A 7,190-nucleotide genomic window follows, 5' to 3' on the forward strand; every position below is an offset into this window, starting at 1 on the left:
GATGGCTTTGTGACCTCAGGCAAGTCACGTTGCCCGTGGGGTGGGGAAGCCTCTCCCATCCTGCCCCAGGGTCGAGGTGAGCTCATGTTCCTGGCAATGGAGCAGCACCTGGCACATCAGGCCTCCTGAGGGAGCAAGCAGGCACGTTGGGGCAGCACAGATCTGGCCCAGCCCTCCTGCCTTGGGCAGTCCTGGGGCCAGGCAGGGCCTCCCAGAGACACAGTGGATCCCTTGGAGACTCCAGAGGTTGGACAAATGAGGCCTTAGCCAACATTTTGAAGCCTTGTGTAGAAGAAAGGCCCTAACTCTGCAGGCCATGTAGGAAGCCCCCTATGTGATAAAAGGGCACTGCCCCCCGCCCTACACAAGCCCTACACATACTAGATTGGCTCAAAGTGTCCCTTCTACAGGATGGGTAAGAAATAGGCCTGGTTTCCACCATTGGAATTTCATCTCTAGCATAGAGAGGGAAGGTCCCTTAACAAAATGCACAGGATGGGAAGGCTTCTGAAGATTCCAGGCCCAGGTAGGTCATCTAGGCCAGGGCAGCTAGTAGGACTAGTTCAATGGTAGATGGGCTGATGTTGCCCTGACGGATGGACACTGGAAGACACAACAGTTAATTTCACATGGGTCCCACCCTTCTGTGACTGTGGGTACGTTGCTCAAGGGCTGGGTGGGAGACACTGCTGGCCATATGTTTATGATTTCTAGAGCCTTCGAGCAAAGACTAAGTGCAAGGAGGCACTCTGACTTGGCCCTACCCAGTGCCAGGTTGCTTTGGCTGCCTGGCCTGGTACAGGATCAGCCAGTTAGTGACCTCTGTATGTCTAGGGTGGGGAGTAGTGGTGGACTCTGATCCAGAGGAACCTAACTGCCACAGGTATCCTGCAGAGTATGAAGTAAGAGGACCCTATCCAGTGTGATGTGGGCTGACCTTCTGGATGGACAGTAGCTACTCTCCCTACACGTTTACTGGTTGGACCCTGGCTAGTTGGGGCTGTTGTCTGCCTGCACACTGTGAGAAGCTGGGTCTTACCAGGTTCCCCAGCCAGCCTCTTCCTGATTGGGGAAAAGGTCTCTCCTATGCTTCGCTTGTTCTGGTCTTGAATGCCCGGGGACTGAGAGCCTGTGTTTTCTGGCACAGGTGGGGAGCTATCTATGTAGCCCAAGAATGCAAAAGTTATGGGTCTGTTTGGTGATGCGGTGTTGGGTGGGGTCAGAGGACACAATGAGAGCACTGGGGGGCATTAGTAGCCACAGATGGAGACCTAGACTCATCCTTTTCTTTCTACCCTGGTTCTTGCAACATGTCCTGTTAACATTCCCCAAATGTGTCTGTTTTTCTCTGCTGCCCTATTCACACTTTCTTGGCCTGGAGAGAGGAGGTGCTCACACGTGACATGGGAACAAAAGGTCAGATAGGTCAAAACTTTTAGGGTCTTGGGGTTCAGCCCTCATGATGAGAACTCTGGATTTCTGGTGGGGGTCTATGCCTGGCCCTAGCTGAGCCCATCCCTGGACAAAAAGTGATGTTTTCTGATCTCTAGCCAGCCTTGCTGTCTGGACATTCACCCTGGAGCTTGAGGAGAGTGGAGACTTCCTGAAGACTCTAGGTCTAGGTCCTCTGGGCCAGGGTAGCCAGTAAGACTAACTCAATGGCAAATGAGCTGGCGTGGCCCTGGTGGACAGGAGCTGGAAGGCTGGACGTCCCAACAGTCCCTGTCATTGGTCCCCCCACGCCCCCTTTATGTGACTGTGGGTAAATTGTTAAAGGTTGGGTGGGAGACGCTGCTGACACTGTGGAAGAACAGCCCCAAGGCTGGGACAGATAACCCAGGCAGAAGGGCTATTAGGCTTTAGACTTTCTTGGCAGGGCCCTGAGTCCACACCTGAGTCCACATATGCAGTGCTGGCCTCATGGGGTCAGCTCTGGAATTACCCTGTCAGGTGGTGTATGGTGTACCACAGTTAGGCTCAGAGGGTTTTCTCTAGGGGGTTCCCAGAGATTATCCGTAACTCTGCTCTGCCCCATTTCATCCCACTCAACTCAGAGGATCCCGGGATACTGTCAATCTCTGTGCCTTAGTAAACACTGGAGAGAGGGCCTGGGGTTCTCTGCCCACACTGCAGTTCTTGCCAGAAAACAAAAAACAAAAAACAAAAACAACAACAACAACAAAAACAAAAAAACTTCAGGCATAGCCCCATGACTCCCCACAAAACCCCTGGTCCTCCAGGACTGATATACCTTGGAGACCTAGAGGCCAGCTGACAGAGCTGTCTTCCCTACCACCAGTAGTGTGCACAGGACACCCTCAGGTGGCTTGTTACTACACTGGGAGAGGGCGACACTCTTCTTTCGAAGGCCCTGGTGAATGTCACTCTTAGCTAACAGCTCTTCTTGCTCTTGTTTGCTTGCTGTGGACTCACTCTCCTGTGGATTTATCCTTCCTCTCGGGGCTCTAGCTACCCCCTGCCCCCTCTTTTCATGAAGGTAGGCAGCTCCTTAGTCCCTGAGCCCAGCCTAGGGGGGCTACTGGCAGCAGGAGAGTTTGAAGAGTGGGCAGAAGGGGAGGGCTACAGAGGTGTGGGGGACCTTGGAGGTGGTCACAGCAAAGAAGTGACCTGCGAAGAGATGAAAACTTGGTTCAGATTGACTTAGTCAACCCAGACCGGGCTTTGAGGAGTCTATGCCAGGTAGTTCATTATCAGCATATGAAGTGGAAACTTAAGGGTTCTTTGGAAAGTTTCTGTTGGATGGTGTTTTGCTGGGGCAAACATGTGAAGGAGTGTTTTCCTGAAGCGGTCACAGGTGAAAGGCTAAGGCAGACTTGTGAAGGAATGTTTGGCTGAAGCAGATGCAGGAGAAAGGATGTTCCACTAAAGCAAGCACGTGAAAGGACAGGTGATGAAGGATTCTTTGCTAATGACACGCATGTACCGGTCCACCTTACATTGTGTAGTTGAGCTCCATTTGTTGAGACTCCGTAGAGAGAAATGCACTAAAAAACTTCTGGTGGTGTGCTGCAGTTTCTCGCCATTTCTGAGGACTCTGGCTGATTGGCAGTGATGCCAGCTGAGACAGACGCACGTGCTGAGGCAAGACACGTGGAGGACACTTAATGTTTGGAGAGAGTATAAAAAGGACTCGATGGACAGTGACAGAGGCTGAGCTTGGCTTGCTTATAGAGCTAGCTGTGCAACCCTTATGGGTCTCTCATCTTCACTGATCTTCGCTTTGCTGAGAGAGGCATAGCCACAACTTCTGGCATTCCTGCTGGTCCCTACTCCTGACTGAGGCTGAGGCTGAGGCTGAGGCCCGGCTGTGGTAGTGCCACTGCTGCTGATTTGTGTTTGCTGTCCTGACTCTATTGAGGTGCCGCTGCTGACTCCTGTGAACTGAACTGTTGATTTCCTGACAACGCAAACAGGAGTTGTTCCAAAAAACAAACAAACAAACAAAAAAACTCTAAACAGGTCCACTTGCCCCTTATCCTTTCTTTCCCACTACCTCTGTTGGGTGGTGGGCTAAAAGGGAGGTTAAAGCATTTAAAAGCCATCATTAAAAGTAGACTTTGAAAACAATTATAGTTACAAGTTTATTTAAAACACTGTATATAATTCAGGAAAAAGTTTCCAAGCAATGATCATTCCCAGTTAGGTGCACAGTAAAGCTTAAGGGGTGACTGTTTAGAAACCCTTTATAAAGTACAAGTGACCATGAGAGTGGGTTCTATAGCTAAAGGCCTAGACCAGTCTCTACCCAGCAGCAGTCCATGTGCCATGTCCTCTAGGGTGGACTCTGTTACCTGGGAGCTAGGGAGGGAGAGTCTGGATAAACATTCTGGGGGATTTGGATGGTGTCTGTGTCTATAGCAAAAGGTGGGTAAGGTCTGCCTCCACAGATAGCAAAAAGGTCACCAGGTCATTGACAAAATCCACTCAGCTTTCTGGATGGAATACAGGTGTTTTATTTTATTTTCCCCAGTAAGATGATACCCCTGTGTGATTAGCATTTTTGGTTCCCCTGGATATCTGTGTGTATAAGGACCTTCACGGTTGGGGATTTAGCTCAGAGGTAGAGCGCTTGCCTAGCAAGCCCAAGGCCCTGGGTTCGGTCCCCAGCTCCGTGGGGGGAAAAAAGTTACTTTTAAGGACCTTCATGCTCTTCACACAGAGGATACATAGGAAACAGAGATGTTAGCTTCCTCTAGGCAGCCATTTTTCGGAGTCTGGCCCTCCTGGGACATGTTCTCACCTCTCCCTTGCTGGCCTGAGTGGAAGAGACAAACGTGTGTGTGTGTCTTAGGTATAATTCATTCATCCACATCCACGTGTGTTTTCAGTCTGGAACTGGGTGTTCTGGGAGTTCTGGCCCGCTCCTTCATGTGTGAAGGGGCACAGGATAGCAAACCTGCATAGGTAACAGTGAGCGGGTGAGTTTGGGGGAGCCTGGTGATTCAGGGTATTGGGGTACAGTGTGCACATCTGCTTACCACTTAGCTCTGGGCAAAGTTTTTTTTTTTTTTTTTTTTTTTTTTTTTTTTGCTATGGACTCCTGTCCTACGGCATGTGCCTGCTTTAGCTGACTAGTTTCTCCCCTTGAGGGCCTGGCACCTCTTTGCTGTGGCCTGGCATGTGGTTCCTCCTGACGGGAGGTATGAGTTGGCGAGGGTATTCTTGGTCAGAACTAGTTAGCTGGTCCAGGTCTGATGGGAGGGCCTGGAGGGTCCTCAGTGTCCCGAGTTATATCTGAGACTAGGTGTAGCTTGAGAGTCTAGGGCTGGCTTGGTGAAGACAGATCCCATGGCCTACATGAGGGGTCAGGCCTGTCCATTGGTGCCCCCTACAGGCTGCCTGACCTGATGGCAGATGAAGGCCGTGCTTGGAATCAATTCCTAGTGTTAGGGAACAGAGGCTTTTGGACTAGTATCAGTACAGATATCCCTGTCTCTACACACATAGGGCCATCATGGGGATTCCCTGTACTCCTTGGACATAGCTTAAGGCTGTGATCTATCTTTGAGCAGACCCAGAAAGGCAGAATCCATCTCAGATGAAGAGGTGGGTCTGCATTCCCAGTGTGTTCCTCTTTCCTGGGTGACCATCTTATATGCCCTGCCTCTCTGAGGCCTTCTCCGGAAAGACAAGGGACAAGATTCAGCCTATCTCAGCCAGAGAAGGATTCAGAAGAGGGAGTTTGGGGTTCAGGTTTCGATGTTAAGGTTCTACTAGTTCAAACACCACTGAAAGCCTTCCAGAGGCTGGAGCTTCACTGGTCAGAATTCTGAGGTGTCAGGAGTGTTTGGGGTTCATCTTGGACTAAGTGCAACACCTGGTCCAGGAGGAGGCATTTCTGGAGTGAGCCAGGGGCTGTAGATGTACCTCCTGAGTGATGATGGTTGGCTTGGAGATCCACTTGAGGGTCCACTTAGCCTACTCTAAAGGGTCTTGTCTGGCCCAGGGAGGCAGCTTGGGCTCTACTCCTTCTTATGTGGCCTTGGAACCTCAGAAGTGAGTGGGCTTCCTTTGGTCCGGCTCAAGATCCCAGGAACTACTAGTCTGGCCAGTGACCACTGGTGAGTTTATTTTACTAGGCCTGTGAAAATAAAGTCATCATGGGCTGGGGAGGGGACTTAAACAGAATAGCAATCCCTGAGACTGGAGGCTAGGTACAGCTCATCCAGTGTCTGGGAAAGCAGTTTCCATGACATGTACTGCCCATGGTCATGTAGGTCAAAAGGAGAGCTCAACTCTCCTTTTTGGGGCATAGGGCACAGTGGTTTGAGCCAAGTTCTCATTTTGTAGCCCCGACTGCTCTGTAACTCACTCTGTAGACCAGGCTGGCCTCAAACTCAAGAGATCCACCTGCCTCTGCCTCCCAAGTACTGAGATTAAAGGTGTGCACCACCATGCCAGGCTAACTCTCTCTTTTTTTTTTTTTAAGTTTTTTTTTTCTTTTCTTTTTTTCGGAGCTGGGGACCGAACCCAGGGCCTTGCACTTGCTAGGCAAGCGCTCTACCACTGAGCTAAATCCCCAACCCCAGGCTAACTCTCTTTGTATCATGTTTTTATTCTCATGACCTTACAGACACTAATTTCTAGGGTCTTACCTCTTCAGACCAACCTGTTGGGGACTTGGGCTTCAGTGTATAAATTTTTAATCTTCACTTAATGTTCAACAGTGAAGTTTAATGCTGTGGTACTGTGTACCTTGATAACCCCTCTCCTTCCAGTTGCCTCAGGGCATTCCCTGTTCTGCCTTGGCAGGAGGCCCATAAGCACCCACTGTCCAATATCAAGGGACACAGGGCTACGGAAGTCTGGCCCTGCTGCTATGTGCCCAGCTAGGGTCATGTTTACTCTTGGAGGACCAGTGCCAGGGCCCCCTTCAGCCCCCAGGATAAATGCCCATTCAGCCATACAAGGCTCCTTTGTCCTGGAGTGGCTCGGCCCAGGCTGCTGCTGGGCGGCCGGTGTCCTCAGCATGGCCCTAGGCCAGACTGGCTACCCTAATGCATCCAGCTGCCTTACAGGACTTTCTCTGGACAGACTCTGCCTTGGCTGGAAGAGGCCCCACCAGGGGATAGGGCAGTTCTGGGAGGGACTGGAGAAGCCAGGCAGAGCCAGTGAGGAGGCCTCTACCTCTGTAGACACTTAAGGCTTTTGGGGACATTAGTGATACCCCATAATGGGGTCAAGTAACAGGAAACTCCTGCAACCATACTGCTGCCTTGCTTGTGTGTAGCTGGCCAGCTCCTGCTGGACCCTTAAACCCAAGTGCGGCCATGGCCTCATCTGGTGACTTTTCCATCCAGTGAGGGTTGTATCTCTGGGCCTCAGCTCCCTTGTGAGCCTGGCTAACACTGCCATGCTCAGCAGTTAACCCCTGGGTGGAAGTGTGCCTGCCCCATCTCTGTGTAGGGGAGTTGTGGCATGGTCCTGTTAAGACAAAGGTCAGGAGGTCCCATGGATCTGTAAGCGCAGGGTAGTGGGAGACTTTGGCTGAGCAGAGAGGTGAAAGGCTCTGGGATATCTGCCCCCAAAAGGCTGATCAACTTATCTCAGTAAAGCCTGGTCTAGTTCTGCTTTAGGAAGACACTGTTCCTCCAAACAGGTTTAACAGGGGCCTCCTGGAAGCCCAGGCTACTGGTCTTGAGTCTGTTCTCCAAAGGCTCCCATTCACC

Source organism: Rattus norvegicus, chromosome 14, assembly GCF_036323735.1.
Source record: "Rattus norvegicus strain BN/NHsdMcwi chromosome 14, GRCr8, whole genome shotgun sequence".
In the NCBI taxonomy this organism is placed as follows: Eukaryota; Metazoa; Chordata; class Mammalia; order Rodentia; family Muridae; genus Rattus; species Rattus norvegicus.